Source organism: Rhodnius prolixus, unplaced genomic scaffold, assembly GCF_049639745.1.
Source record: "Rhodnius prolixus isolate KJV_2025 unplaced genomic scaffold, Rpr scaffold_3, whole genome shotgun sequence".
Lineage (NCBI taxonomy): Eukaryota > Metazoa > Arthropoda > Insecta > Hemiptera > Reduviidae > Rhodnius > Rhodnius prolixus.
Window position 1 is genome coordinate 48047621 of NW_027411603.1, and position 11209 is coordinate 48058829.

Consider the following 11209-nt stretch of genomic DNA (forward strand, 5'->3'; position numbering starts at 1 on the left):
TTTTATTCTTTGCATCATATGTGTAATTACAGTCACTGTAATTGTATTAATGTGATGTGTGCCCTTCCGCCAGTTTGTATTAGTTTTGCTGTCCTCATTTTGTAACTGTATTCATGATGATTGGCATAGTAGTCATTCGTCCTGTGGTGACCCTATGTAGGAAGTTACGAAAGTGTACGAATCATCTGATAGGGATCGCTGTGAATAAGGTAAGTTAATTTTCTTTTGCTTTATTGTGAGAGATATGTCTCAACTAAAATTTCACGTTATACGTAGCTAGCGGGATGCAATAGAATTTAGGATCGTTAGTTTACTTGAGGTGTGTGGGGGCGAAGTGCCCATGTTAAAAAGAGAGGTAGGCGGAGTCCCTCAATTGAAATAAAATTGTAAATTTTGTAGTGATTTTTTGTAGCTGTTATAATGTAAAAATAGTTTACATTTGTAAAATTGCGTTTGAGATAACAGCGAAATAAAATCACTTCAAAAATAGTCCTCGCCCCGGGTATCTATTCTGCAGATTTACCTCAAAAACCTGTGAGGGATTTAATCTACGATGGACGAAATCAGTGATAAATTTTACATTCAGGTAATAACAAATCTTAATGCTTGGTGTTATTTCAAAATAAGCGTGTTTTGAGATATTTTATAAAAATAATACTTTCTTTTATTACAAACATCTCAAAATGAAAGAGGACTTGTAGTCAAGTTCTTTGAACCATTTATTCTTATTAGCTATATTAATAGCAACAATTGCTAAATTACACGCTGAATAAATTTAGGACGAACAGTTTAGATCAGTTAATTTCGTTTTAATTCGTAGTATCATTGAATAGAATGCTTTTTAATTCAAGATTAACCCTGAAAACTGTTTATTTCATTGAATAATGATTTTCAGATTAAAAACAACCAATACAGTGAGCCAGTAACTGCAAAACTGTCCAACAACTGAAGTGGAAATAAAAAAGACGTTGAGAAAACATCGACCAATTGAGTATGTACGAACAACTTTGGTTATGAATCAATTACCAAAAAAATGTATCATTATTTAGGGATATGTAATTTGCATGTTTTTATCACAATATTATTTGTTATTTTATTTTTTGACTTTTGTGAAAAAAAAATGTATTTAGTAGGAGAATAACTAAAAACGTTTAATTTGAAACAAAATCTATTTATTTGCATACCTATTTGGTTTTTACATAGACTTAGTATTTTATATTCTATTACACGTAAAAATAGACATATTAATCAATAAAATACAAAAAGAATTGCTAAAAAAACGTTTAAAACTAACAGAGAAACTTAAAACAAAGAAATTAATGTAAAAAATTAGTTCCCAAAAAATCCTTCAGAGGCCACCACTCAGGCAGGTGAGAAAATAGTTGCAGGAGTAGCCACCAGGTAGCAGTACTGTAATCTTTATGCATACGGCGACTGAACAAATTTTCGTCAGTACGACTTGTGTAATGCAGGAGGGAAAGGTCGCTCTGTCTCTCCAAACACATCTAATCCAGTCTACTCTAACATAACAAATGCTCCTAAAATTAAATCATTTGCAGAGAACGAATAGGTAACTGACTAGAACAACATAAGCAATTAATCAAAATCAATATTATCTACCACTTTCATATATGGAAACAATTGGTAAGTATAATACAAGTCTATATAAATTATTGGTTTTAAAAGAATTAACTACATTATAAAGCTCAATTTAAACCAATAAAGTAATGGGTAGCCTTTTCCTAAACTAGTGTAGTAAATAATTATACTTTACTCGTTTCGTCCCCATTCATGTGACCAGTGTTTTTAGTCGAGCTTACAATTTTTTAATTATATCCAAAAAATAATTTAATAATAATAATAATGCTAGAAGATTATGTGTGTTATATTTTTCCAATCAAATTCATTTTATTCCTTAGAAATAAGTGTGTTTTTTAGAAATATATTTCATTAACATTGAATAAAAAGGTTAAGGTTAAAAAAAAAATCTATAAATTTAATAGATAAGTCTCTTTATTTAATTTTTATAATATACATAAATTGTTACATAGGTTTTTCTTAAAGCTAGGTGAAACACAGTAAACATTTTAATTATTTAAATTACAAGAAATAATGATTTTCAGAATCAATACTGGTGATTCCCATAGTGCTGCCTGCAAAACTGTTCATCTATGGAGGATGCCCAAGTGAAAAAACGTGAAGCATCCATCCAATGTGAATGTAACAGCAAACATTGGTTAGGATCTATAAAAAAAAAGGTACGTAATTATTATACGTAATATGCGTGATTTTACCAAAATTAAAAATTGCATGTTAAAAGAAATATTTTTTTGCTGAATAAAAGTCTTAAAAAAGTTATTTTATTTATTTTTTTATTTTATGTGTTAATTAATATGAAAAAGTTAAAATAAAACGAAAAAAATTAATAATATTTCATCAATATTTAAAAGTGATGAAGAAAATGTGAAAAAATAAAAAGGAAAACCTAAAAGGTAGGTTACAGAGTCTAGAGAGTGGTAGAAGTAAAAGTGGAAACCTAAAAGGAAGGTTTCAAAGTCTAGAGAGTGGTAGAAGTAAAAGTGGAAACCTTAAAAGGAAGGTTAAAAAAATGGCCGGCTTAGTCTTAAGAGTGTGCAAGAGCAATAGTCAGCTGGGCCACTGGTGAACAGGTGAGTTGACTGCCGCCATCTTGCATCCAGGAGGCTATATAACTAAGTTCGCTGGAAGGGCGGGGCAGGGTGGGGAGAACCGTCGAAGCGACAACATCTCCTTACCCATAACAACCATCACTCAACATCATGATTTGAGAGAGAGGAGATGAATGTTAGACTAGACTAGATAAGATATGTTTAGGAGTGACGAGCGATATACCCCCCTTCATCACTTAAGTCGTACTGAATGAAAATGGCTCTTGCACCTGTATTTATAGTGTTACCTAGCGGCCATTTTTAAAACAGCTGTTCTATAGAAAGTCCAGTAAGTGCTGCTACCTGGTGGCTACTTCTGGAACTATTCTCTCAGCTGCCTGATAAGAGTCGCCCTCTGACGGATTTTTTAAAACTAACTTACCTGTTTGATAAGTGGCGCCCTCTAACGGATGTTTTTAGAACTAATTTTTGATTTTTTGTGTTTTTTTTCTTAATTTCTTTTACTGTTTTAAGTTTCTGTGTTAGTTTTAAACGTTTTTTAGGAATTATTTTTGTATTTTATTGTCTATATGTATATTTTCCGTATAATAGAATGTCAAATATGAAGTCTATGTAAAAACAAAATAGGTATGCAAATAAATATTTTTTTTTTCAAATTAAAGGTTATTATTTATTCTCCTACTAATAATAACACTAAAATACAATTTATAAAATTATTTTTAAACTTTTTTATAATAAATTTTTATAAACTCTACAAATTATTTTGCCGATAAATTATCCAAACTTAGTTTAAAATTATAATTTTACAAAGAAAACATGCATATTTGAATGATAACAGCAACTCACTTGACCTACATAGGACCACCTTACGTTTAGATCTTTTACGTCTTTTTCAACTGGGCTTCTATTGATAAATAGTGTATCAGGCATCACTCCAGTATCAGCAGTTAATCTGAAAATCAACATGATTTAATATAATTAAAATAAAATGTTTGAGTTATGTCTTAAATTAAGAATCTAGAGAAAAAAATCTATTATAAATAAATAAAATAGATACAAATGTCTTTCAGGAAAATTTTTGAATGCAAAAACTTTAAAGGTAAAAAAATTTTTGGTTGATACTTTAAGACAATTTGATAACAAGAGAATTTCATTTGTACATAATGTATTGTTCACTTCTGTAAGCAGCTTATTATAATATTTCTCAAATTGAATTTACCTGATAAACCATTTAATATAACTCAAACTTTTAGTTGAAATTCACACGACTTTCTCTCGACCTTCCAAATAGATATTGCCTTAAACTCTGGTTTAAACTAGCTCTACTATAGGGAGCAACAAAAATGAATAGCTTTCAGCCATTTAAACTTTTATTTGAAGAATTCAATAAATAATGCAGAAATAAACTTCAAATTGGTTACTTTGTCACTTACACGATTCTAACTCATTGGAGCAATGAAAAATAACAGAAGACATAATCATAGACATGCCTAAGAGAAAAATATTGAAGAAAAGTGAAATGGTTCTAACAGAATTATAAAAACGATGTTGTTTAAAAAGGAAGAAATTAAAACTTAGAACGTAGATATAAATCGCAAACTAACAAAACCAGCTCTTAAGAAGCAGATGTACTACTTGTTATCATCACATGATTACCAATAAATCAAGGTCATACCTATAGGCAAACTTCAAGAAATCTAAACACGTAAGCTCGCTCGACGGAATGAAATTGTTGAAAGAAATTAAGGAATATGTACAAAAAAGATTACACATAACACCAAAATTGAGGATCAGAGAAAAAAATAATACCAATGGAATAAGAGGACGTACGCTAAAAAGTGAACGTTGTTATCATGAAAGATAAAATAACTTTTTTTTAAGACTTCTTATTGTTTTTTTAAACATGCAATTTTTAATTTTTATAAAAGCATGCATAATATGTATAATAACTACTTACTTTTTTTTACAGATTCCTAACCAATGTTTGCTGATACATTCACATTAGATTGATCTTTTACGTCTTTTCACTTGGGCATCCTCCATAGATGAACAGTTTTGCAGGCAGCACTATGGGAATCACCAGTATTGATTCTGAAAATCATTATTTCTTGTAATTTAAATAATTAAAATGTTTACTGTGTTTCACCTAGCTTTAAGAAAAACCTATGTAACAATTTATGTATATTATAAAAATTAAATAAAGAGACTTATCTTTTAAATTTATAGATTTTTTTTAACCTTAACCTTTTTATTCAATGTTAATGAAATATATTTCTAAAAAACACACTTATTTCTTAGGAATAAAATGAATTTGATAGGAAAAATATAACACACATAATCTACTAGCATTATTATTATTAAATTATTTTTTGGATATAATTAAAAAATTGTTAGCTCGACTAAAAATAGTTATATGTGATTGGAAAATTATGCAGAATTCACATGCATCTTTGATGTTGAAGTTATCAATTAAATTACTGCTACCTACAATGAACAAGAATTAAAACTTCTTTCAGATACAAAAAAAAGAAAGAAAATTTGAACGAAAAAAGTTTTAGTTCTTGTTATAACGCGCTGAACATAATAAATGATAAGACTTACCTGGATGCGAATCACTTCATATTGATGGTCGTGCTGCTGCAAGTCTAGAAGGACCCTTAAAAATTCATCTCAGGTAAATGCTGCCTGCAAACTGACACTTATGCTTCCATTGATGAACAGTTTTGCATGCAGTACTCTGGTAACAACAGTATTAATACTGAAAATCAACATTATTGTTATTAAAATAATTAAACTGTTTACTGAGTAATGCAGAAAAAAACTTCAAATTGGTTAGTTTGTCACCTACACGATTCTCATTGGAACCTACACTCATTGGAACAATGCAAAATTACAGAAGACCTAATCCTAAACATGCCTAAGAGAAAAATATTGAAGAAAAGTGAAAGGGTTCTCTAACAGAATTATAGAAACGTTGTTGTTTAAAAAGGAAGAAATTAAGTTCTGTAGTTTCACCAGAAAACATGCATATTGCACCTAACAACTACATACTTGTTTTATTAGTTGAATCCTAACAAAATATGTTTCTTTTTTTCATTGGATAGATGTACACGTCTTTTTCACTTGGGCTTTCATTTAGCAGGCAGTACTCTGGTATCGCCAGTATTTAATCTGAAAACCAACATACAAAAAGTGTAAGCGCTACTACTGTCAAAAAAAAAGGTTAATCAAGCTGATTTACATGGAAGAGTTCCTAGCATCAAACCATTCATAACAGAAGAGGCTCGAATACGCCAAAACCTATCTAAACAAGCCTATAGAATGTTGTATTGGCAAAATGTACTATTTAGCGAGAAAGTAAGTTTAATATTTTTGGAAGCAATGGTAAGAAATACCCTTGGCGAAGGACAAATTAAGAATTAAAAAGATTGCATATTAGACCAAACATGGTAGAGTGCATGTTCTGGTATTGGGATGTGTGGCGTGCAGCGTAATCGACAAAGTGGTTCAGATTCAGGGCAATATGACAGCAGATGGCTATGTGAGTATTTTGCGCGACAACTTAAAGAGCAGTGTTGTGCTGAGAAGTTGGGCATTCAAAACTCCTACATCTTTCAACAGGATAATGATCCAAAACATACAGCTAACAAAACAAAAGAATGGCTCCTACATAACGTTCCCAGAAGGCAGCGTACACATTTACAATCGACTTAAACGTAATTGAAAATTTGAGGAGTATTCTGGAGTTTCTGATTTACTAATTTACTTTTTAATGTTTTTTCACGTTTTGTTATTAAATATATATAAGTAGAAAGAAAGATCATAATGATAAGAGTTTTGGTATCCTATTTCGTCTACTAATTTAAAAACAGGAAATAATTCACTTGTGCAAATACTTTTGGGCGCCACTATATATCTTTAAGCTATTAAGATTGCCTAATAAAAATTACTAAAAATATAAGCGATTCTTATTCGAATTCAGTTTTTTGCTAGTATATAGTATTATAATATAGAATGTAGTAATATAGTATTTTATCTTAAACACCCACTGCTGAAACTTTCATACCGCAGTTCTATAAAATTATTGACGAGCTAACGTTAGGAAAGAAACGAAAATTTATAGTAAGAGAAAATAATTGCATTATTCAATTGGTTTCGAAAATATAATTTAGAAATTTAATTTAATTAAGAAAATTTTACAACGTAAGAAATTTGTAACATTCATATTAGATTTCAAAAATGTAAAAAGTAAAATAATGTAATCACCTACTTTTTCAGAAAGGGCCCAAAATCCGAAAACCAATTCACGATACCTTTTATATATGTCCGAATGGTCGAAAACAAACTGTGGTATTTATTTATAAATCTATTAAAGCAAAAATTTATTGTCTACTTACATGTAACAGTGAGAAACTCAGACGACCCTTGCGTGGCTTTTGTTGTCTACATAATCCAGACTTCTTTTCAATTGACCAAGAAAAGTGTACGCCTTTCAATTTATTTACAGTAGAGTCCGTAGGATGTTGTATCGCTATAACAGTAACCACATCAACATATGTTGTAACCTCACAATTCTACAATATGCACAGAACCATTTTTCGAATGTGTCGGTTACAGCTGATTTGTCCCATCTGTAAAAAATATTTTAAAAATAAATGTTAGTACAATTCAGATATAATAAATTAAATTTTTTAAGAAGAATAGCAGCTATTAATTTACTTGCGATATTAAAAAAAAATTACCTTATAACCTGTCAATGTAACTTAGAAAAAAGCATTTTTATGCTATCTAGCGGCAGTGTTACTAACTAAAGATTTTATAATAGTTTCATCAAACGCCGCTAGATAGCATTAAGAAGCTCTAAAATTATTTTATTTTGTTATTTTGTTCTTTTACTTACATTAAAACCGTCCGATAGGGCAGTTGTGCAAGGGTTGATCGTGAAAAAGTGCACGAAAAAGCATAACGTTGAAAAACACCCGATTATAACTTTTTCTATAAAAGATAAAATTCCCAAATTTTCTTTAAAATATAGGGCAAATCCACTTTTATAACTGTAACTTTTTTACAACAATATAGATTAAATAGAAAGTTTGGTTAAATAGAAAATAGTAAGTTTTTGTTAAAGAGATTAGTACAAAGAATGACTATTTTTTTTGGCTATGTGATGTGTAAAAATATATTTTTAACTTGACGTTAAAATAAAAGATGTAATTGCACCTTGAAAGTGTCATTTTTTAGTAGCTGACCGGTGGCCATATCTTAAACTCACATAAACATCTTTTATTAATCGTAGTTTTCTTCAATTTTCTAGTATACTAATTATTTTCTTATTAGAAAAAGTTATAATTTGGTGGTATTATGTTATTGTTATTTGCTTTAATTAGAATTAATCTCAAATAAATTGTATTGTTTGAAAAAAAGCAATAATTGATTGTTCCTTCCTCAGAGGCCATACTGACATTGCTTTTATTTAGGTAAGTTAAATTCGCCGGGATGCGGTGGGTGGGCATATATAGTTTTTGTTGCTTATAGCGGACACTTCCCTACCTTTGAATTTTTATACCCCGTGAGGAAGACCATCTTTTGTTCAATTTTATTTAAATAAAAATATGTACTATTATTTATTAATTCTTTAAAAACTTTTGCATCAATTTAAAACCATCTTAACCAACATTTGTTGTACTTACATTAATTTATAACTTTCTTTAACAAACATTGACACACTTGGAAACTTGTTGGACCTGCTTAAAATAATTTGTTTTTGCGATATTTTCAGACAAGTTAGACATATTTTGAGAGACCGTCGACAGAGTTTCCTCTCCACTTGAACTCTTAGGTCGTACTGAAGGTAATTTGTTGTTACAGTACTATATATATAGAGAGAGAGAAAGAGTGAGGTACAGTTAGTGTTGCCATCTGGTGGCGTTAATTGGAACTACAATATTTAAAGAGACCGACGACGAGAAGCCTTCTTCCATCGGCATCTTGGATCATACTGAAGGTTATTTTGTGTTACAGATCTATATTTAGATGTCCAGTTAGTGCTGATACCTTGTGGCTATTTTGAAAACCAAGCTCTAAAATAATTTATTTTAAGGTCCAGTAAGTGTTGTCATCTGGTGGCGTTAATTGGAACTACAATATTTAAAGAGACCGACGACGAGAAGTCTTTTTCCTGCAGCATCTTGGATCATACTGAAGGTAATTTTGTGTTACAGTTCTATATTTAGATGTTAGTGCTGATACCTAGAAGCCATTTTAAAAACCAAGCACTAAAAAGAATTTATAAAAGGTCCAGTAAGTGCTGTTACCTGGTGACTATTTTAGCAACTATTAAATTAGATATTTAATGAGTATTTTAGATTTCTTTTTTTTTTCTCATTTTTTTTAATGTCATATTTCAATAGAATTTTCTAATTGATAATTGTTTATTTTTACTATTTTATATTTTCAAACATAATATAAAATATTAAGTTTATGTGCAAAATTGGTGAATAAATAAAAACGTTTTTTGAATTAATTGTTTTCTACTTCATTTAGTTAGCAAATACATATTTTTTTACACAAAAAAGTGTACAACTTATTGTACAAAATGTACAACTGTACTAATAATAAATTAAACTTACAAATTACCTTTGACGATTTTATAATACATTTTGTAATCTCCTTAACAAAAACTTACAGTTTAAAATGTTAAGTATAAGGGTTGATTAAACGCCAAAATGCCCACAAATCAGCAGGTAACCAACATTTCATTCATACTTCATTGATATTATTTAAGTAATTTTACTACATTAACTTTTTTTTAAATTTTTTAGAATTTATTAGATGTCACAGACCCTTATGCTGGCCAGTTCATTCATAATCTGTGACATCTAATAAATTCTAAAAATGTGAAGGAAAAGTTAATGCAGTAAAATTACTTAAATTTTTATAACTAATTATGTTGATATTACTCACCTTTTATTATTATATCAAAAAACTTATAATGAATGAAATGGCCAGCATAAGGGTCTGTGACATCTAATAAATTCTAAAAAATTTAAAAAAAAGTTAATGTAGTAAAATTACTTAAATAATATCAATGAAGTATGAATGAAATGTTGGTTACCTGCTGATTTGTGTGCATTTTGGCGTTTAATCAACCCTTATACTTAACATTTTAAACTGTAAGTTTTTGTTAAGGAGATTTTTGTACCTTTTGGATAGATTTTTCTTTTTGTCTATTATTTGGGTGGGGCAAACTCTCCTCCTTATGAGGCATAGCGTCGAGACTTTTAAAATACAAGTCTGAACAAAATTTCCATTCGAATGACACTTCATTCATGAAAATCGGTTCACGTCTCGATAATTTGAAACGATTGCTATACTTCCTCTTAACAAGTGTAAGAGCAGAATGTCGTTTTAATGTTACGTAGGGAAGCCATAACCCTATGATCCTACCAAATTTTATCAAAATCGGGCCAAGATTTACAGAGAAATTAAAAATAATAATTTTGGAGGGGGCCTTACATAAAGGGGGCTAACTCCTCTCCCATTCGATGTACAGCGTCGAGACCCCCAAAAGGCACATCTACATAAAATTCCGAATCGAATGACACCTCATTCATGAAAATCGGTTCACGCGTTTAGGCGCTACACAGTTTACAAAAAAGGTAACAACAACCATTTTTGAAAATGCCGTTTTTGCTCATTTTCAGCAACTTTTTTCTCGAAATCTATTATATCTTTGTTGTTGCAAAAAAATTACAGTTGTAAAGGAGGATTTGCCCTACATTTTAAAGAAAATTTGGGAATTTTATCTTTTATAGAAAAAGAGAAAAAAATTGTCAAAGTTGGGAGTTTTTCAACGTTACGCTTTTTCGTGCAGTTTTTGATGATCAACCCTTATACAACTGTCCTACCGGACAGTTTTAATAAAGAATAGAATTTATATTTTTGAATTGTATAGATATTTCGTCTTCTCCACTTTGTCTTAATTTGATGAACATATTAGGAGGTAGTATCCATCTTTATTTTGTTTATGAAAAATCAAAGCAACATTAGTCAAATTAGTTCTTTAAAATAACTTTTTTTTTTATGATTCTACGAATTTAAATTAATTGTAGGTGAAGATACACTAAGGATAACAGAAAATATAAGAAATATTTATCTAATTGTATAGATTGACTTGAAGGCGTGACTGACACATTAGAACTCTCTTTAGTTATTAAGTAAAATATTTGATAAAAGTATTTTCATAATAACCATTTCATATAAGAAATATAATTGGATTTCTCTACTTCTAATTTGAGTTTTTATCATTTCTTATTGACTTTCTCTTTGTTCACTGAGCAAGAAAGGCAGGCCTTTTAATATTGATTGTAATAAAATTGTTATAGCAAAGACAAGTATTATACTTATTGTAATTATATTTCCTATAATTTGATGATGCCTGAATCGATTAGTAGACAAGCAAAAATAGTACTTTTTAAATTATTCTTTTAAAAAGCTATTATTCACTTATTTTACAAACACGAAATTTTCATTAGGACAGTTGTTATATTTAGTTTTATGAT

General features: G+C 29.4%; 2 long non-coding RNA genes across 4 annotated transcripts; one reads left to right on the forward strand and one right to left on the reverse strand.

Moving 5' to 3' along the window:
* Window positions 1–69: 69 nt before the first annotated feature.
* LOC141453255 (uncharacterized) lies at window positions 70–4867 on the forward strand. Of its 2 annotated transcripts, none has more exons than XR_012457874.1 (4): window positions 70–209; window positions 896–1644; window positions 2124–2258; window positions 2451–4867. It is a non-coding gene; the product is annotated as an uncharacterized lncRNA (long non-coding RNA). The 2 variants fall into 2 exon arrangements; XR_012457875.1 differs by having other exon boundaries at window positions 4618–4867.
* On the reverse strand, window positions 1996–7227 carry LOC141453254 (uncharacterized). 2 transcript variants are annotated; one of them, XR_012457872.1, is made up of 6 exons: window positions 7046–7227; window positions 5700–5819; window positions 5250–5406; window positions 4606–4739; window positions 3495–3600; window positions 1996–2244 (listed from the first exon to the last, which is right to left on the reverse strand). It is a non-coding gene; the product is annotated as an uncharacterized lncRNA (long non-coding RNA). The 2 variants fall into 2 exon arrangements; XR_012457873.1 differs by lacking the exons at window positions 1996–2244; window positions 5700–5819 and having other exon boundaries at window positions 3462–3600; window positions 7046–7224.
* Window positions 7228–11209: the final 3982 nt, after the last annotated feature.